Here is a 22,084-nt window from a genome sequence, read left to right on the forward strand (position 1 = left end):
TCTATCATGAAACAGGCCATGAGTGCAGCCACTGAGCTGGTGAGACGCAGGAACCTGAAAACCTGCAGAAACAACGTACCTGTGGTACGTTTTCAGATATTCAGACCCATTTTTACAGGCACACATCCCAATGAGCCACGTCTGCGCTGCTTTGTCCTTTGCTCTTCCCTCAGTCTGCATCCCCTTTTTCTAGCCCCCACACTTCTTCTACCTCTTTCAGTCTTTTAAGTGCTCCTGAGGATGTCTTCTTATCACTGAAAAAGAAGGCAACTCCTCCAAACTGCAATCCCAGGCCCATCTCACATTGTATTTAACACTCTATCCTATTTCCTTCTCCTTGAACCTGTGAACCTTGAACATAATACACCTCACTCTTACCCACACATGATGATTGAGAGCAGACTCCTTCACAAAGATGTTTCCTTTTCCCCTCTCCAGCATAATGCTGGAAGTGTTCCCATTACTGAGGTGCCATAAAGATGACTGCAAGATCACCCGACCCTAAAGCAAAGATTAAGTCATTCTGGACAATAACGTTGTTATCATACCTAAGGAAATGACAATGTGGCCATTGTGCAATAGATCAGGTAGAGATACTATGAATTTCCTGAGAAATCCAGATTAAACCTAGAGCTATATGCTACCTGGGAAGCAGTAAATGTTATGTAAAGTTGGAAAGGAGACCAAGATTGCGGAAGATGTTTCAATGTCACACTGCTTTACATTCTTAAGCGGTATCAGGGCACAATTAATCTTCAGGCATATACTTAGAGAGTCCTAATGGATAGCTCCAAAACAGAACTTTTGACAGCCACCTGAAAGAATGGCTCTAGGGCCAGATAAAAGGACTCTGAGGAAGTTCAGCCAATCTCAGCTACATCTTCTGGCAACCACTTCAAAAGGTTTCATGGAACAGAGTGCCCACAAGCAGATGAAATGAGACCCTTCATGCACCATTTACTGCACTTGACAAGGAAGAAATGCCAGGGTTTGAAAAACACATCCACCTTCCCTCCTCTTCTAAACAACTTCAGTGCTACCAGTTTCGGCACTCTGTGCTGCAAATGCTCTCAGAGTCATCAATCAGTCGAAAACCCTTTTCCCTATGCACACACTGGGCTTGAAACCATTATGGGCTGGCTCTGCTCCCATAGCCAGCTGGAGACAGAGGTGCTCCAAATGCATTCTACGGGAAAGGAAATATAAACCCCAACTTTGATGGTTTTTAATTAACAAAAAAATCTCAGGCCTCATTGGTTCTCAGGAAAACATACATTTGGCTCACGTTTAAAGTGATAGTATGGAAATAAAATTAGTATTTTAACAAATTCCCTTCTCTGTGTTACTATGAGCTCTAACAAAAGGGCTGTTCAATGTAGAAATTAGAGTTTCTGGTCACTGGAAGGCAGGTATTTTGGACTAGGAAAAAAAAAAAGATTGAATTCAGGTATGAATTGCCTGCTTTTGCAAGGAACTTGCACCTATCTTCTCACAGACCTGCACCTCTTTGATTCTAGGCCATTCCAGTGATAGTCAGCTCTGTCAGGCTGGATAAGAAGTGCAGATAGCTAAGCAATTGCAGCAGATGGCAGAGTAGCAAGTGAGGAACTGAATGCCACTTATCCACATGGCAGATCATTTGCTGTGAACTACCATCACTGTAGTGATAGAAAAGGATATATTCTTGTGAGGGGAAAATAAACTGGACTGGAGACAACATTCCTTGTTTGAGGTGCAAACTGTGATTATCATAATTTTTCTGTAGCGTCCCAGTGAATTGAAATTAAATATGTGACAAGCCTGAGTGTTCTGCTGTCCTTGGTGAACTTATGCACAGGTTTCGAATATCCCAGCCTTCTCATCACCAGAATAAGCAGAGAAGCCAAAAACTGAATGAACATCCCTCAGAGGATGGGAAAGGACTTAAAGATAGTAAACCAAACTATCTTTCACTTTTGTTAACATAAAGGTAAGGAAGCATAACTGCAAGCTCCTCTCGATAACACTGAATTCAAGGCTATGGTTAGACACTCCTCACAACCTGAACTGGAGACAAAATTGTTTCTCGAAGGGCAGCAGCACATTATCTATAATGATGCATGCTTGGGAAAGGCTCAGGGCTAACAAAACAGTTGATCCTTATAGGCATCGACCTTTTTCAGAAAATATTTTATCAAGTAGCAACAGCCTTCCCGTAAGTTTTACTCTTGTTTGATGGTAGTCATGCTCCTAGAGTATTAGCAGAATGACAGCTCCCACTTAGCAGCTCATAGAAGATATTTGCATTCTTGGATGAGGCTGAGAAATACCAGCTCTCACGGTGTTCTGCAGCTCAAAGAGAGGAAGGTTTGTCACATTGGCAAAATACAATCTGAGGGAAAGAAAATGTGTGAAATAAGGTTACACAGGTGCTGCAACTTCAGACTGTGGGGGAAAAAAAAAGTAAATTATAATACACGTGGAAGAAAATAATTTCTCTAATGTTTGAGTCTTCTCACTGTGGGGATAAAACCACAGCCTGCTTTAGGAGTGCTGCCCTCCTTTAACCAGCCAAACATCACACTGACATTCTTTAGTGACTTGTGGTTTGGAGAGACAGCCATATGCAAAACTGAGGTCTGCACACTTCTTAGAACTAGAAACTATTTGTGTATGTTCTGGTAAACTTTAAAATGCAATCAAGCCAAAGAAAATTTTACATGCTAATAGATCTCCAACTCATGATAAATTTTATAGTCTCCTAAGACAATTGTATCATTTCAGGCCATTCCTTACCCCTCACAAATCAAGAGACAGTTTCCAGTTTTAGGGGAAAAATGAGAAGGGTTTAAATGCTGCCAATTTCAAAACAGAGCATTTTGGAATAGCCAAGTTCTGTGATTGGTAGAAATAGGTCAAACTCAAATTTCGTACAGGAATACTCCAAAAGTGTAAAGAAACTTTAAGAAAGAAACAAATGTAGTTTCTACCTAAGTTAAACAATGCCCTTACCATGAACTCATTTCTACTGACGAAGTAGATCTGATTTTACCAAAGGGATCTTTAAAACTTAAATTGTTGTTTAGATAGAAATCTTGCCTTAAGTTTTCACCAAAAATGTCCCTTGCTCTGCACTGAACTGCTGAACTGCTTTTTTTCATCATAAATGAGATGCCTGTAATGTTTCCATGGAATGGACCCATCAGTGAAAAGACTTGTTGCCATGTGTGGCATTGCTTGCAAAATTTACTTAATTCCAGTTGTTTTAGATGGAAAATCCTAGAGCCAAAATATCAGATTTTGACTTATCATTGTCAAACAATCATTTAAAGTGTCACATTGCATTACTCACCAACATTCCATCACAGAAAAATGCTGGTGTTTTTAGTGTTTGGACAGCTTTAGATCTGATATATATACTTTTAACTGCTTGCACAAATAGGAACCACAGTGTTCTTTCTAAAGGCAACAGAGAAATGAAGCAAGTATCTTATCAGCTGATTGCTACATAAGAGTGAAATAGTAAGATTCAAAATACTCAGTGTATATTTGAGGTCTAGAGATGAGTCTCCTTAAGCTGTATCTTCCTTCTTGTCTCACCCCAATCTTAAACCTCATTGTGGCTGTTACTCCCACACTTTAATGCTTCAACAGTTTGCCAGCACATCACTGTTGTGGTTCTACTCCTCACTGCTTCCCATTCCCGTTCCTTCAAGATGCCCAGAAGACTACTATGAACTGGCTGATACAGCTTAACTTCCCATTTCCTAGTACTGCTTTCCAGTGACCCAACAGTTCCAAAAGGCTGGAAAAAGGAATTTCAAAAGAAAATGGACTCAGCCTTTTGCTGGAGCATGCTCAGAGTATCACTATCTGTGCAAATTTTCATCCATCAAAGAGGTACACTCTGTACTCAAAAATGGAGTCCATAGAGCTTCCTAACAAAAACAAGTGTTGTTTTCAATCACTTGCAAGACAGTAATTTTTTTTCCTAATACATTACATACTTCTGGAATAAATTTTCCATCCAAATCATCCAGAATTCCCTTAAATAGGCTTACCAACTACTAGGGACAAAGTAGGCCAAATCTTACAGAGCAAAATGCCCAGTATAAGTCTGCAGACTTGTATTATCCCACTGAAATCAAACCCTTTGTGATGTTAAACAGTTTATCAATACAGTCATTAACCCAGGACATTCTTTAAAGTGATTTTAAGAATATATACTGCTTCATCTCTATGGGGAATTGCATTTGTAGGTCTGCTATGAAACACAGGCCACCAAAATCCAAAACTCTCCTAGAAAGGGCACCAGCCAGTACTCCCTTATGTAATGGGAAAACTTAAAGGAACTGGTGAACAATTATCTAAAGATGCAGCTCCATGGCCTCTTCAACCAGCTGCAGCTGAGTGGCCTAAAAAAATACCCCAGGAATGTTTTTCAGCCAGTTTAAGCAGTTCATGCAATTATTCAAGTCAGACAAGTGGCAGTGCCAGTGTCAGAGAAGGAGAGGGGAACACATGGCTGGGTGCTGTGCGACTTGATGACTGAGCAGTTTAAGCTACTGTGGAGCTGAACCCTGGAAAATGCAGAAACAAACTATCTGATCCATTTTTTAATAGCCACTGAATGTAGCTCATGAGCTCCTACATATTTGCTCTTTAATGTTGAAGTGCTTTTCCAGATATTTTTAGAAGATCTTCCCCAGTTATGACAAAGGCAAACTGGACCCTGCCCCACTTACTTCCACTGAATACAGTGGAAAGAAAATACTGCTTTGGGTCAGCAGTGGCAAAAAGGGCAAAAACAAATGAAGGTTGAAATGGAAAAGTAGCTGTGCAAAGTATTAAGGAGTCATAGACAGAAAACTACCTTCAGAGAGAAATGGCAAATGGAGTTCCTTTAGCTTGTGAACTGAAACTTGCTCTCTTGAATATTCTACACTAACTGGGAAATGGAAATGATCTACAGTAGACAGATTTCCTGATGTCTGACAGATTGAATATTGCCATAGTAGTGAATAGGAGTTGATGCTCCTTGACTTGTAAATTAAATGAACTTTGAATTCTTTACTAAGGAGTAAAGTGTGAATAAGCTGGTTGAAAGGAATCTAGCTGGTGTGCAAGTCAGGCAATGGGCAGACACTCACTGCAAACGGCTGTCCTAGTCTGAGAAATTGCTGCCCTCCAGCTGCCACCCTGCCCAGTGCTGCTGTCTTCCCAGCAGTCAGCAGAGACACCGGTGTGAGCACTCCCTGATAGACTTCAGGCAGGATTTGTCACATCAGTTTAAATGAGTGGTTTGAGATAATGCACGTTTATCCTCCAACCTGAGACATACTGGGGAGCATGCACACAAACCTTGTCCAAAGGTGAGTGGTTGGAGGTGGCAGGCGGAGGACCATGGTTAAGTAACTGAGTTCAGTGATGCGTTCTAGTTGGGTTTGAAGGCAGGCAGTTGTCCACAGGTTTTGACTTCATTCTTGTTTATGCAGGAAAATTACACTGCTTTAAGTAAATGTACAGTTTATATCCAATTTACTTAAACTATTGCAGACCCTTGTGTAAGCACTTACTGAAATGTAGCTTAAACAGATGAGGGTGTGGCATGAGTTTCAGTAAATCTGTTAAACTTATTTAAACTAAACTAGTAGGATTTCTGTGTGTTAACAAATTCTTTGAAACTCCATGAAGGCAAATTCCCCCATTATGGCCATACTCATGTAGGAGTAAACATGTATGCAGGAGGAGTAAATCACTTCAGAATTTGGCTCCGCATGAAGCCCGGATCAAGCTTTAAACTGTAACCGATTCCAAGCACCAAATCACAGCAAACCTTACATTCCTTCACTACTCCCAGTGCAAACACACTACATGAAACATGGGGAATATGAAGCTTTCCATCCTCACAATCCCTGAACCTATTTTTCTTCAGGCTCAGGCTGAATAAAACAGAGTTGGCTTTGGGTATGGGGGAGGAGAAAGGAAGTGGTTGTAGGCCTGAGTACAACCAGCAAATACAGTAGGTCTAATTCTTGCCCTATCAGCCTTGACGCCTTTTCCTTCAGCTACTTTAGATAAACAGGAAAGGAAAATTTAAAAAAAAAAAAATCAGTGCTGGAAAAAATACAAATCACTGTGGAAAGAAAACGTTATTGTCAAGAGCACCAATGGTGATTTCAAACAATAGTGAGTACAGTATGGCAGATGAAAAATAGGGCTGTGACAGCCAATCATACCACAACCAGAGAAAAAAGGAGACTCAGAGAAAATCATACTACAACCAGGAAAGCTAGAGACTAAGAACATTAAGCCTCTGCAAACTCCTTACAAGGAATAAAGTCTGCAAAAGGGTAATATTCTTGGAGTTATTTTTCTGACAGGGAAGGTGCTTTACAGATAGTTAATGTGGTTTGCTGAGTTTACCTAAGTTTCTGCGTAGCAAAGCCTTGAATTGCACTACCTTCCTCTAACCATTAAACCATTCCAAGAAGTATTCTTTCATTAATGCCTTTGTACACAAAACCAGGTGAGAAATGGGTACACAGTGTGAGTAATCTGTTTTGGCACTCAATGCAACTTCCACAAGCTAAGTCAACTTTCTTAGGTGTGAAAGCGGGAGCGAGAATACCACTGAAATGGCTCATTCTGTAACTGAAGGCTTTAAAACATACCCTTTAACAATGATCTCTGTGCCTCTGGCACAGAAATCTCTAATGGGTGGACAAGGTGCTCAAGGCCCCATCCAAACTGCCTTTGAACATTTCCAGGGTTGAAGCCTCCATAACTTCTCTGGACAACTCATTCCAGTGCCTCACCACTCTCACAGTGAAGAATTTCTTGCTAATGTCTAATCTAGATCTTCCAGCTTCTTCCAGTTTGAAGCTATTATCCCATGCCCTATCACTAGACACCTTTGTAAAAAAGCCCTTCTTTGGCTAACCTGTAGGCCCCCTTCAAATACTGGAAGGCTAAGGTCTCCCTGAAACCTACTCTTCTCCAGGCTGAACAACCCCAACTGTCTCAGCTCTCTTATCATCTTCACGGCCCTCCTCTGGACTTGCTCTAAAAGTTCCATGTCCTTCTTGTGTTGGAGGCTCCAGAGCTGCACACAGCACTCTAGGTGGGGGCTCACAGGAGCAGAGTAGAGGGGAGGAAGTTATCCATTGTCACTTACCAAGTCTAGAGCTGAGTGAACATTAGCACTAAGGAGCTCCTTGTTTCCATCACATCTTTTACCCATTAGACTGTGTGGCTCATTCTCATTCTACAGTAGTTAGCTGAGATGAAGAATAGGTTACTGTTTTTCCCTGTGTTACTGTTGTGGTTTATGACCAGATGGCAGCTAAGCATCACACAGCTTCTCTGCTCACTCCTTCCACCTGGGTGGAATGGGAGGACAATCAAAGAGAAAGGTAAAAACTTGTGATTTGAGACAAGGACCCACTAAAACATTCCTTATTCAAGTGAATTGTATGGAATGTGCTTCCATTCCAATTCTTAGAGAACATCCTCATATTGCAAAAAACCCCCGAACAAACCACCCTTATTAAAATTACCCATTAAATGAGTGACTAGAAGTGTTGTGGATGGACTGAACCATACTGACAATATTCTCCATTGTACCTGCTCTGGTTCTTCTCCACAGGACTGTAACATATTAAACCAAAGGGATGAAAGATGCTCTGTCGGGACATCCTGGAGAATGCAGAGTTGCTGATACAGAATATGCCCTGGCTAGGTGATGTGGTCCTGGTTCTTCACTCATAAAGTTCCTCCACTACCAGTGTTGCTGTACCTGTCCCAGCTCTGACAATCTGGAGTTGTTTGTTCATTCCTGTGTTCGGAAGTCAAGAGGCCACCAACACTTTAACCTTTCTCATGATCCACAGACAGCAGGACATTTGATGGACTTCTTGGCTTTCTCCATATAGCAGAGCATGATAGCTGAAGTTCTGTACTTGCTGCCTCCTCATGATATTTTTCTCTTCTACCTCTCACCCTGTTTCTGCTTTATTTACTTTTTCCCCTTAAACCCAGCTGACAGCATTGCCTTTCTAGGCTGTGCCTTTTGGCTGCAAAGGTAGCAAACCCTGATCCCAGGAGGAATCCTCATGCCCTAATATGCAGGTCAAGTAAGTTAGTACTTCTGTGAAATAAGTATTCTCTTTTTAAAGTATTTTTAAAAGAGAATTGTTCACCAAGGAACAAAAGACCAGAAAGGTTTATAACTCCTAACAGAAAACATCTGCTTGAACATAAAGCTGGTAATGCATTAGTATTTTCAATTCAGGCTCAGGAGAACCAGAAGCAAGAACATCAGCCTGCAGGCTGTGGTTCAGGCTTATCTTTTTGTTAATGAAATGGTTTTTGCAAGAGAAGTGTTATCATGTAATTTAAAACCCCCCAACAAAATACTTCCAGAACCCCCAAGCATACTCCATTATGAAGCTGAACATTTCCCTTTCACACTCCACAGCACAAGGACAGGCTGCAACTCCACACACAATATTGCCGGGAAATGAAGAGCTGTTTCTGTAGTTGCTCTTTAATAATAATTTTAAACAAAAGTTATATATTAAAATATCCACCACCAATTTCCTAAGAGGAAAAAACCCCACCAAAACCCAAACTTGTGCATTTTGACCATTATGGGAATTTTTTGCTTCTTCTCTCTTGGAAATAACATGACCCATGGCCCATTTTTCAAGCCAGATTTCAATCCTCTCCAGCCAGCTGTCAGGAAACCACAGAAGGTGCTTGAAAGAGCACAAGAAATGGCTGGTTCTAATCTGAAGTTAAAAAAAAATCCTGAGGAACAAGGCAGCTACTTGTGGCAGAATGTTATTTTTTCTTCAGTCTCTGCCTGCATATTTTCACAACATGTGTACTCTGTTACCCCGTCACTTCCCTCTTTTCCTTGGGTAAATATCTCTGCTTTGGAATAAAAGAAGGCCCAGGGGTGCTACTTGTAAGGACTGCACTTGCCTTGATATGTTGTTTTTGAAGTGAACACATACAATGGACACATTTCAGACTTGGACCTCTGCCATCATAGATGTTGCTTTTAGTTTAACCTTCTCAGATGATGGGGAAGGAGGCTGGAGGTAAGGAAGAGGCTGGGAGTGGGGTCATACACTCTATCCTTTACCAGATGTGGGATCTCATGGGAGCCAAGTGTGATAGCCCACACAAACCCCTCTAAGCACACAATATAATGAAGAGAGAGGGGAATGCAAACTGACCCTCTCCAAGTGCCGAGTGTTTGCAAAATCAGATACAACCCCCTGGGAGAAACAGATGACTAGGCCATATCTCTGCCATCAAGCTGCTTAGATTAAAAAAACAAAAAGGTGGTGTGATTAATACTTTGTTTTTTTTTTTTTTTAAATAGGTAATTTGTTTACAAGTTACTTGTGAGGAAGGCAATCAATTCAAAGGTTTTTCCCCATCTTCCTCTGTAAACTGCATGCCCTGTTAAACACGCTGTGTTTCATGTATGTGATTTAACCTGCCATTTGCAACTCAGCAGATGGACATGTGTTTTTTGTGAGAGTTAGATACAAAATGGGGACCTAGGAAATTCCAGATTAAACTGGCTCAAATATTAACCCACACTCAAATATTAGCCCACTCTCAAATACTAACCCAGTTCAGGACACTGGATAAGATACACTTTTTAACATCATTCTCAGGCACCAAATGATAATGCGGCAACAGGTAAGGGAAGGACAAAGTTGGCATTGGGCTCACCCTGTGAAGGTACATGCCAGGATACTTCCGAGTGCCACGTGAATGAAGTCTGAACCCCTGAAAGCTGCCATATGTATGAAACAACTTGGAGCTGGAAAGAGCTGCCAGCTGAGCTGTGGATGTACATGTTCACTTAAACTGATAATATATCCAACCTTATTTGATCACAAACCTGGCAACAGATCACCTTAAATGCTTGGTCCCATGTCTTCCTTCCCTATCTCTCTGATTATCCTAATAATGCAGGTACTAAGGTTTTGTCTTCATCATCATTAAACTGTAATTTCTTTCCTGGAATGTCTGCATTTTATTAATTCTTTTCTCCTTGATCCTCTTTACATTCTTTGCTAACCCTACACATCTTTCTCCTCCCTGCTTACTCAGTGACCATGAGGCTATTCTATTCTTAGCTGTACAGCTCAAGAAGTAACTGAACACTTGCATAATGCACAGATAAATGACAAACCTTACACTGCACCCACCAGTACCCTTCCCTTTCTCCTGGCAAATATCATCAGAAGGGACCGTTTCTCCCTCAAAACCAGCAAGTGATTTGCTAGCACACAATGGAAAGCATTAAGCAGATGACATTTGTTATCTATTTACATCTTACAGGTGTGCTTCCACAACCTAAACATTAGGTAGGTGCCACTTTGATAATGACTAAAGCTCCTTAAAAACCGAGTTGGCACACTGTGATTCTTACATCACATGTTACACTCCCTTCCCCACCAGCACACCTCATCAGAGCACAAACAGTGATAGATAGTTGAGAGGGAAGGTGGTGTTAGAGAAATGCTATAAATGGGCATATACTGAAGCAATCACTAGCATGTATTATGTGTTCAGAGATTGAGCCAGTTCCTTGGATAGTCCTGAGACAAGGGGAAATGTAATCATTGTTATCATTTGCTTGTTACAGTGTAGAGGGATTTAGCAGACATATTCTAAATCTAGTTTTTGTGTATCAAAACAGAAGTAAAAATAGAAAATTCCATCACTATTCAGTTGTTCAAGAAGTCAATGTTTTTCTTGCTGCTCTCAGAAAAGATACAGTTATGAAAACAGTCTGTAATTAGAAAGATATCATGCTCCAGGACATTTTACAGCCTAGAACCCTGGAAGTCTAAAACAGGTCCTCAATGGACCAGATTTTTTAGAAGTTGTGGACTGATTTACATATACAAGGATACCTGTGAAAACTCCCAGAAGGGTTAGGAATACAATAAGCTTAGATTTCTGTAGCTCCTTTCCTAACCAATGGAACTAACTACATTATTTAAGCTGGTGTCAGGCTTTTTTATCCACTACTAAGATGCAAACAGCAAGTAAAACACAGCAGTTCTTTGTAGGAGCCAAGCAGTGTTATACAGCAGCAAAAAAACATGTAAGAAATCTCATAATATTACAAGAGGAGAATTTAGGTCCCATGTAAGGTAAATGAATGTCAGATACATTTTGGCATGAAGGGCTAGAAGTTTTTTACCTGTAGTACATCTGCTACATTCCCACTACTATGGAAGGCAGCTCTGGGCTGTGACAAACTGAGGTCTTGGGTGACAGGTTGGACTTGATGACCTTTGAGGTCTTTTCCAACCTTATTGATTCTATGATTCTATGAAATGGATGCTTTATTTGGTCTAGTGCAGGAGAAGTCCTCTGTCCTGATGACTAGTCTCAGTAAAAGAAATGAGTTACCATGGAAAGGCACAGAAAGCTGCCTGGACCTCTGCAATTCTGGCACAAGCACAACAGCTTATCAGGTGTGACAGCACGATCAAAGTTCCATTTTGGATGATGCTGCCACTCAGCCCAGAGGCTGGGTAAAATTCCTTACCTGGATAACTGCAGTGGAAGACTTAATCTAAGAGGATACATAAGAAATGAAAAGGTGTAATACCTGCCAAATCACAAAACCTTGTGACATGATACTAGCAATGGTGTGTGTGCAAGAAAATGGAGCAACACCACAGATAACTTCCAATAAAACGCTAAGGGCCCTGTTGCTGCATGACCCATACAGAAGAAGGGGACTCATCTACAACTCTTCTCCAGCTCCTTTCACTCTTTTAGAATATCTTGGATTCAACTTGAATAACATCACCCTATGAAATAGCAGCGCTCTAGAGCCAATTAATGAACCTCTACAATCCACTGCTGCTTACCAGGCAGCCAAGATTTCAAGATAGAAAAGGTAAAACAATTCCCAGTAGGTCTCCTACAAACATCTCAATGTGTCTGTACTGAGTGATATTTTCATACCATTCCCTCTCTCTCTCCTTTGACTGGATAAAGAGATAGGAGGGGGAAAAAGTACCTATGAATATCAATGTGCAGAAAACACTCATAAATTCACTTCCTGTCAGTCCAACAAATGAGCCTCCCTTGGGAGGCTGTGAGGGAGAGCCTTCTCACAACAGCCCAATTACCGAAAGTCAGCTCTCTCATGAAATATTATAACCTTGCAGGGACAAATGTTGTAATAATATGGAAGTATCATAATAGCTTGAGTACTGTAAATTACTTTTGTAACTTGGGACATGTAGGGCACATTTCTGGCAGACTGGTTCCCAGAGATGCTGTTTGCATCTCTGTGTCACTTGAGAATTACCTTGAGTCTGAAAGATTCATGCGCTGTATGAATTCAATTTCAGAATAGAAATGTGATTCTCTAGACATCAGATTTCATGCATTTGCTCATTCACTCTAATTTTAGGAAGTTAGCTTTATCCCTGCCCTATTCTCCTCAGAAGTATAATGCCTGTTACCTGTTACAGCTCTCTACAGTATTTAAATTTTTTTCTAGAGATAAAATGCTCACTGGTTTTTATATTTTTTCTTCAGGGATGGCCATAAGTCTACAGGCATTTGCCTACTATGGACATTTCTGTCAAATTCCAGATTCACCTTTCACAGATCTCTGTCTTGGCCCTTTGCCATTTTTGCAGTTTTCAGATCCATCCACATTTTGCAGCTATCTGTGTGTGAAGGCATCCTACATAATAATCCACGAAAGTACCTCCTGCTCATGTTTGATTTCTTTCCAGTCTCTTAAAGCTCCTGGGGCAGTGCTTTGGATGCCAGTACACAAAGCTAACTTCATGTTTATCTTTCTCCTAACCCTAAAAGAGAAACTGCCCTTAAACCCATGTTTCATTTCAGTTCCCTCCTTAAAACCCCAAACTGTGTGAAACTAGAACGAACTAGTGTAAATCAAACAGTGCTCTTACCATGCAGACCCACCCTGCAACCCTTTCCAATCAGGGAATCTAAAATTACCATATTTACAGCATCTGCAGCAGAGCCAAGTACAAAACAAGATGAATAGCTGTGACGCACAAGGCAGAGTGTGGAAGTATGCAGCTGGGCCTGCAAACAATATAGGCACTTGGAGCTGAAGTCCATCTAATGCTTTTCACAGACCAGAGTGACTAAAAGGGGAAGTGGGGGGAGGGAGGAGAAGAGAAATTCCAGGAAGATGAGTGAAAACACAGCAGAAATCCCAGGCTGCTTCACTAATGGGTAATTGAAATGACTCACAAAAGGTCTAGCAGGGAATTCAATTAATTAGGGACGTGACTTGGTCGAGGGGAGGAGGGAAAGAAAAGAATGCCGGCAATACAAGAAAATAGCTCTTCTCCATTCACTTGAAAAAGGGCCTGGAAGAAAACCTCAGGGGAAGAAAAAGCCAAGTTTTTAAAGGCAGGGCCTCTACCCCTTCTTCTGCACAGAAAAAGGCCACAGTCGAACTGTCCTGGCTTCATGAGAGGAGAAAAGGACAAATAAGCCCATCCATATCACCTCCTACCCTTCTCCTGCATTTCTAATGAAAATGAAGGAAAAGAATAACATTTGATATATTAACTGTGTCACCTTTAAAGCAACTGGAAACAAGAAACTACAAGGACAAGACAGATGCAGGATAGATGAATACAGTGCTCCTAATCGCATCATAACACTGCTGCTTATTCCATGTGACAGTGAGGGGAGGACAATAGGCAGGAAGATGAATAAATGAAAAAAATACAGGGGACAGATGAAAGAAAAAATGTAATGCAAGAAAGGGAGAGCAGCAGGAATGGCAACATGCAGGAGGACTGCAATTGACAAGAGCAGGGAGATAGAAATGGAAAAGAAGTGTATGGAGAGAAGGTGACGGGAAATGGGGAAGGGCATAGATGGGAGAAATGGGAGGGGGCAAACATGAAAAGGAGGAGAAGAGTAGATGTGGGAAGGGTCAGGGAAGGAACAAGAAGTTTCACAATTAGTCAGCAGTTTGGACTTGCTATGATGGCTACATGAGAATAAGCACCTATTGACAAATACAATTTCTGACCAAGCCTCAGAGACTAAAACAACACTAGTGCAAGTGAAGAATGTGTGACTTACACTTGAAAACTCACAACTGGTCATTCCTGTAGTGGAACAGCAGGGAAGATAACAGTGGCTGGGAGCAAGTGCTCACTCATGGGATGGAAGTGGAATCTGCAAGCTTTCAGGATAAAGTTACCATAGCTTGAAATGCAGCTCTTGTTAATTCTGACTCAGAGCTGTTATTGCCAGGGTGGCTGTTCAATTGCTTTACACAAAAGAAACTCATGGTCATTGTTTACCTTAGTGAACTATGAAAAGATCTAACAAAAACTACTTCTTAGGCCCTATTGGGCTTCAGCACTGAATGCCCTCTGAAGGCTTAGGTATGGTCTCACGCTCAAGGCTCAAGATACTGTTGTTGTGAAAGGCTGGCAAAGTTTGCAATATGCTGCATGTTTGGGCAATTAGCTAAGTATTTCTGTTCCCAGGGCTGTCAATCTGACGTCTTAGCAAGAAAACATATAAATCAAACTGTAGTCCTCTGCCAGTGAAGTGACCATTAATGTCAGCTCTACTGTCGAATGACTTTAAGAATAGCAAAAGACTTTTAATATCCTTTATATTTACTGTAATATAGCAAAAAGAAAGGATGTGACCCTGCCCAAGAAAACAATTCTTATGTAGCTGAGACACACTGGACCAAAAGCAAAAATACAGTATTTAGGTACCAAGAACCAGTATGAGACCAAGTATCTTGATACTAGTGTAAATACACTTGTGTCTAGACACAGAGATTGCACTACTGTAACTACATCTAGGCTTTCATAATGTTTTAAGTTAGATTCTTGAAAAAGAAAAAAACCAACAACCAAAACCAAACCAAAAAACCCCCAGAAATCCCATCCTGATTCTGAATCAACCTTCCAATGTGACACTAAGGAGTGCTATGCTAGTGCATCTTTCAGAAGAGGTGTAAAGTTGAGACACAAGCTCCTGTGGGCTGGTTTAAGAAAACAGCCCTAAGAAATTTGGCAAAGACATTACTGCTGGTGCTCTGGACAAATACAGAAGTATTCTAGTTTCAACCTGGTAGACTGTAAGTTTCTATGGAAAAGGACTACAAACCATGGGCATTCAGTGCCTAGGTGCCTATGCAACAATGCGATTGTCATACAAGAATTACAATACAGCTATAAAACGTCAGCTACATCAGGCAGCCCCAACAGCCAATTCAAGCTGGGCAGCCAAAGCACCACTTGACACAGTACTTTATTCAGCTTCAAAGCTCCATTCTTTTCAAATTCTCTCTCTAACATGCCTAATGAAACAGAGTGCAATGTGCTCAGAAGGTCATCAGTTTCTAATCAGAGCACCTCCAAAATTTAGCAGGGCTTCAGTTCCATTGCTAATATAATTTTGTCCTTTTTACTGGGTCTTCATCAAGTCATACTCATGAGAACTGCAGGCTAGGTCAACATGTACCTTGAGGCTATCTGGATTCTGTTAAGTCAGGCTGAAACTTTTTATGCAGACCCTCCTCTTACAAAATACTCAACAACAAGAAATAAAAATCCTCTCTCTCCTACACAATTAAAATAATTCAAATAAATTCCTTTTATCTCTCTAATTATGCACCATCCTGTGTTTAGTCAGTTGACAGCACCAAACCACCAAAGAATGATTTTTCTGTATTCCACAATGCCATCCCTCCTCCCTGGATCTATTCAAAGCCTCTTGTACATATTTAATCACTCCTAGCCAGGCCTGGCTAATGAAATGCAAGGCCTTGCCCTGACCTGACCTTGCTATTTCTATTTTGGCTCAGCACATCCTCTGCAAGTCAGTTAAAAAAAAAAGAAAAAGCAAAAGAAAAAGATGTTTCTCTCTCTCTCTCGGACTTAAAGGTCTTGTTACCGGCAGGGGGTATGGTCAAGGACACTGCTGGAAACAGAATGAATGACTGAGCACTGCTTTGCAAAACTACTGGCAGTCCAAGAAGGACTGCAGCAACTTAAGCGCAAAGTTGTTTCTCCTTTTCTCTTTGGCTGGCAAAGATTGGTGGGCACTATACTGGGAATTTCTTACAGATAATTCTGTAAGAAAAATGGACTGCTCCAATAGTTTGTAACACTCTTTCTTAAAGCACTGGGATTTGTGCTACAGTTTTGGGCACTTACTGCAATTAGATATGCTGCTCTTGGTTTCCTCCATCTGCCTTTCCTGTTTGTCAATGCAGCAACTTAAAAATACATTTTCCCTCTCCTAGAACCCACATAGAAGTGTGATCCCATTTATGACCACCTTGGAAATGCTGAATGTGGGGTTAGCCTTTTTGTCACATGATGTTGATTACAGGAATTTATCAACATGCCAATCAGAAATGTTTCCAGCGTACAACACAACAACATGAGGTGAGGGGAAAGTTCTTCACTGAGAGAGTCATTCACCATTGGAATGTGCTGCCCAGGGAGGTGGTGGAGTCACCATCCCTGGAGGTGTTCAAGAGGGGATTAGATGTGGCACTTGGTGCCATGGTTTAGTCATGGGGTCTGTGGTGACAGGTTGGACTTGACGATCTTTGAGGTCTCTTCCAAGCTTGATGATTCTGTGATTCTGTGATTTACATGGTGATTCATGTGGTCTTTTTATGATGAGTTTGTTTTTAAATGGTTTATGATTTTGCTGGCCATGAGTTTTGGGGTTCAGTTTGACATACTGAGTTGCTGGATGAACCATAAACCGTACATAAAGTCAGCAAGTGCAAGGGCCATCTTTTCATTCTTTGCATGTACACAGTGCCTTACATTGTGGAGCTCTGAATACTGAATAGAGGTCACAGATGCTATCACCAAACAGCCAATAACAGCACATGGACCTTAAGGTACTCAGACTGTCAGAAAAATAAAGATGAGCAGCTTAATTCACCATTGTTCCTACAATTATCTCTCAATGGAGGCATGACAGAGAAAATGGTGCTGAATAAGACAGAGATGCCTTTAGCAAGCTGCCTAAAACTAACTCCTACATCCCATACAGCACTGTGAGCCTCAAAAGCTGTCTAAGGACCAGGGATATAGAACATATTTCTAATGGCCAGCTTTGTATTAGCTCTTCAGCATGTGCTGGACCTGACACAAAAAGAGATGAGCATTTATGAGTCCAGTCTTTCCTCAGCTCAACTAAAATAAATAGGTTCAAGTTGCAACACTCTGTTGAATAGAAGCAGTAGGATATTAGACTTTGCTTGAAGGAAGAAGCAATCACTGAAGTCAAACAATACAGTTGTGTCATTTCTCTCCTAATACTGTTTATTGGGTTATTTCTTCTAGTCTGGTTCTCTACAGAGACAACATTTTGGCAGCCACATTCTATATCCCAATGTATAACTTCATCAACCAAGTCTGACAAAGGACTGGGGGTTCTCAGACTTCTGTGAAATTCATTTAAAAGAGATGCCCAAGTAGAGAAGAGTGCTCCTGTGAATGTCCCTGTTTGGCTTATTAAGTTACTCGTTATTAGATTCCATGAAATCCACAAAGAGGACTTCTAAGTATGCCAACTGTGGGAAAAACTTGGGAGATACAGCCAAACAACCACAAGGTACAAGTCTGTACCAAATCACATTTTAATAGTTTATACACTCAGGGGTTTGTCAAAGCTTCCAAAACAACTTGAAGCTGTCTGTTTCAGAGGAAGTGGAAACATACAGCTTTTGTTGGGACTGCTTACTGACTTACTTCAGTGTCCCATATGGTTTGGCATTTGAGCCAAACCAATCTAACTGTGAATGGCCAGCAAAACACAAGGTTCTGTGCTGTCTTCCATCTCTCTGTTATACAGCTTTGCTGATTCCCTTATGCTAGTGCTCACCTTTCTACGCAGAAGGTCAGTACAGGGAGCAGAAGTGGCAAAAGGCTAACACACAAGTAAAAAGTGAATTGATTCCTAGGCTCCCTTAGACAACACATTGACGGCGGTGATGAACACCAGAACTGATACAGAAGTTGGTCTTCAGTTGGCCACCTTCTGGTGATCATGAGTTGAGAGATTAGCATTACTACAACCCAAAACCTGGCTATGGCCTTACATGGCCACAGTCTGCACCTGGTGATCCACATCCACCAGAACAGCTTCTTGGGAAGACACGCCAGGAAGCACCATTTAGGCCAGCTCTGAGCAAGTAACAAAACTTTATGAAAGCAGACAAAGATACAGGCAATATTCAGACACTTTTCTCCAAGCAGGTTCTTGGGCCCTGTAGCTGTACCAAATGGTGTCAAACACGAAGGATACTGTTGCAGAACAAGCACACTCATGCTAATTTTCTGTGTCCTTGGAGTTTTTCTCTTGCAGTCTGCTGCAGGCATTTGTGTTGATTTTACACTACAGACATCAAGACCTCTGAGTGTTGAGCCTCCCTTGCTTATGCTTTTCCTGATGTTTGACAGAGCCTGAGAATGGTACCTCAGGGTGCTCCTTCCCTGGGAGCTCTGGTGGGATGTTGTAGTTAAGCCACATCCACGCAGCTAAACTCACAGAATTTAAAAACAGCTGTGAATTCCAGCTGTGTCTGATCTGCCACAGTATTTGGCTGGCCTTTGTGGGGCCAAATTTTTTTGACTTAAAATAAAAATATGATTTAGCACAATTCACCAGAGTAGGCAAAATAATTTTTTGGAAGGTTTTTTTCAACCTACGTATAACAAACAAATTGGGGCCAATACCTGTACATGCCAGAAAAAATGTTTACCTTGCTTAGCCAAGATTGAGCAAAATAGATTTTTTGGCAGCATGGACAGAGCTTTAGGCTTGACTTTTTTAAGGTCCCCTACTAACTCCAGTTTTCCATTCCCCACCCTTTGGACTTTCTCAGATAATTTTCTCTCCCCAATGGCTTTTCAATTTGGGTACTGTCCTTTCTTTTTTCCCCTTATGGTTATTTTCTTTCATTTAGTCTTCTTTTGAATCTGCTTTCTTCCTAGCCTGTCTCATGGAAACACATTAAAAGACCTCCCATCTCCACCATTCCTACCTTTTATTTGCCAAGCTATTTTGCCCTGATCAAAATGATATCCTTTGATACTTCTTGACTAAACTACCAATGTATTAAACGATTGGGAAACAGGAATCTTAACAGTGGCCTAAGACCACTATTAAAGAAAAGTAAAAATGAATTTTTACCTACATGTCTTCTACAGATATGTGTAAATAGATACTTATATTCTAATACACTCACTACTTCCTCAAAAACTATCAGAGAAATGATACATCTAAAGAAAAATGGACTAAAATGGGCTTTTAATGAAGACAACTTCAGAAAGAGAAGAAAACCAAAAAATTCAATAGCTTAACAAGGAAAACTAGGCACTGTGATTTACAGACACACTGGTCTGCCTTCTGATACTCCAGACTTCTTACATCTCCCCTGTAACATGCCTCCAAACTCCTGTTGATGTAGCATTAATGACATGAGACATTCAGAAGATGGCTCACACTCCAGAAAGCCAACAGGGAGATATTCAGCATTCCAGCTAGAACTTTCTGAAATTTTCCTGTTGTTGTTAAATTCAGCATCAGACTGAACCTCACACTGTTCACAGTAAGCACTGCTCCCAAGGCCAATGAGACTACACTACATAAAGGCCTGAGTACTATTAATTTTCTGCTGAATATGTTTCCTAAATATTCTCTCACTGTCCCTGGAGATTTTAAATCACAGTAGTAAGCAGTTGTCTTGGGGATGACAAGAGCAATTCTGCACAGGAAGTTGTTCAAGACAGCCTCCCCAAATGAATTCTTCTAAGAGTTCCTATCTGCATGTTTTAGTAAGAGCCCCCAAGCATTGCCACAGACTCACTTTTTGGAATATATGAGCACTTGAAATCAGTTCATGATACACTTGATGATCTTTGAGGTCTTTTCCAACCTTGTTGATACTATGATTCTATGAAACCTATCAAGGGCTCATTTTCTCTCTACTTACTTGAAAGCAGATTTGTCCATGTTGAGAATGCAAAAGCATTTGGGAGGAACGTAACAAGTCATCAAGCAACACTGACCTCTTAGATGATGCTGAAAAGCTCGATACATAATGCAGCCCAGAAGAAGAGCAATTCTGCCTAGGCAGTGTCTATGCATAATTCACAGTCACATCAGCAATAGCTCTCAAAATATGTGCATATACCATGCTAGGAACTGATCAATGGCTACTATTACTCATCATAGGCTTAGAAGATATCACAAAAAAACAAACTACATTTAAAATATGTTAAGTGTCACAGTCAGTATATCAACAGGTTGAGAAAGATGGCTTTATTTTGGCTTTTTTTAGGCACCCCACTGCAAACACTTCAGCAACTGCATCACTATTGCTCTGATGTGTTTCCATAGCAGCTCTTGGCAGGTTCAGACCTGAAGGCTTGAGATCACCTTCTTGCTCTAGATGTTGCTGTGAAATTCAAGCCCTTCCTGGGTCAGAAACCACATGGTGTATTAAGGGCTTAGGATTAATTCTGGAGATTTAAACTCCTGTTTTGACCATATGCCACGAAGGGAAATTTGCTACAGGAAAAATAAGTTTGATGAATCTGGGCCATGGAGCAATGGAACTTCTTAATCAAGGAAGAAAGAGTGAGTTAAGTGATAGATGTGTTACAGCATCCTGCCAAGTACATCACACCACTACTTTGTTTTGCATATCTGATGAGAAATTACAATATTAGGTATTTCATATTAGAGAAGGAAAGTCTTTGCAGGGGTCCATGTAACTATATTCTTGTTGCCAGTTTCCACGTTAAAAGGCCAGGAACAACCTGCTCCATTAAAGAATAGAATGAAATCCACTTTTTTTCAGGCTGGTTAGCAGAGTCCCTTTTCCTTCTTTTTGATATAGGCCAGATTTAAACGTAAACTGACTATTAGGTGAGAACTCTGCTGTCCATTACCAAATCCTGAAAACTTCAACATGTTTTCATCTTTTTATAGCCAATACAAACATTTTTTTTCTACTAGAACTAGAAAGCAGTAAAAGCAAAAGTAATATACAAGCCAATCCCCAACCTTCAGAAGATAATATGCAGATGACATCCTATACTCATATTTCACTAGACAACAGATGAAGAGAGATTTCATACAGTACCTATGGATGTAATATTAACATCAAATACATTCCAACTCCCTTATCTAATCTAATGAATCATTTAACAGTTGATCTATCAGGTCAAGTCTTTGGATCAGTTTTGTGCCATGGGAGTGAAAGATGCCTAGTATTTAAATAATCATCTTTTTGACAAAGGTGAATTTGATCGGTAATCCAGATTGTTTCCAATCAACGATCTTCAAAAGGTCTCTTCTGCTTCTTTCCAGATAACTACACAAAACATCTCAGTACATAAAATACCTTGATCTAATCCACTGTCTCTTGTTTTCCTCTTGTCCATTATTTTTGTAGCTTTATATAGTACTTTTGCAACAGTTTTGGGCTTAGACAAGGCATGCTCTTGCTTTCATATGGAGACTGTAAGTACTTTCATCCTTCCACTGCCAGAACACACGCACACACAAGCTGGCACATTCTTCTAATCACAAAAGTGAAGGGGAAAAAAAAAGGCTGCAATATTAATAGCAAATATGTTCTGGTTCATGTCTGGTTACACTCAGGTGAACACTGATAAGTCATGCATGAGGTTCTCATACACAGCTTTGCCACTGCAACACCAATCGTAACATGCCTCAGCCTTTTTTTTTTGACATTGCCATACAGTTGAGTCCTGAACAGCCTCTTGCTAATATACTCCTTTCCAGTATTAATAACAAACACGATTGGTTATAGTTGGCCAGAGCTGTTAGTTGCTTTTGTACAGAAAAATAAATATGTGGGCCTTCATCTCCCCACAGAATCTGAGACTTCAGTACACACAGGCAAGTAAGCCAAATTCTTTTCAGACATCTTCCCTTGAATATTTGCAAAATACATGATGAAAAAATGCTGTTTTGTGTGTCCTTCTAAACATTGCACAAGACATTCAACAACATCTAT

At 40.7% G+C, this 22,084-nt stretch overlaps 1 protein-coding gene across 1 annotated transcript in view; it reads right to left on the reverse strand.

Annotated features, from left to right (window-relative positions):
* Positions 1-22,084, reverse strand: part of RAD51B (RAD51 paralog B) — a 396,338-nt gene that overhangs the window by 85,185 nt on the left and 289,069 nt on the right. The window lies entirely within an intron of this gene.

This window comes from Dryobates pubescens, chromosome 5 (assembly GCF_014839835.1).
Source record: "Dryobates pubescens isolate bDryPub1 chromosome 5, bDryPub1.pri, whole genome shotgun sequence".
NCBI lineage: Eukaryota > Metazoa > Chordata > Aves > Piciformes > Picidae > Dryobates > Dryobates pubescens.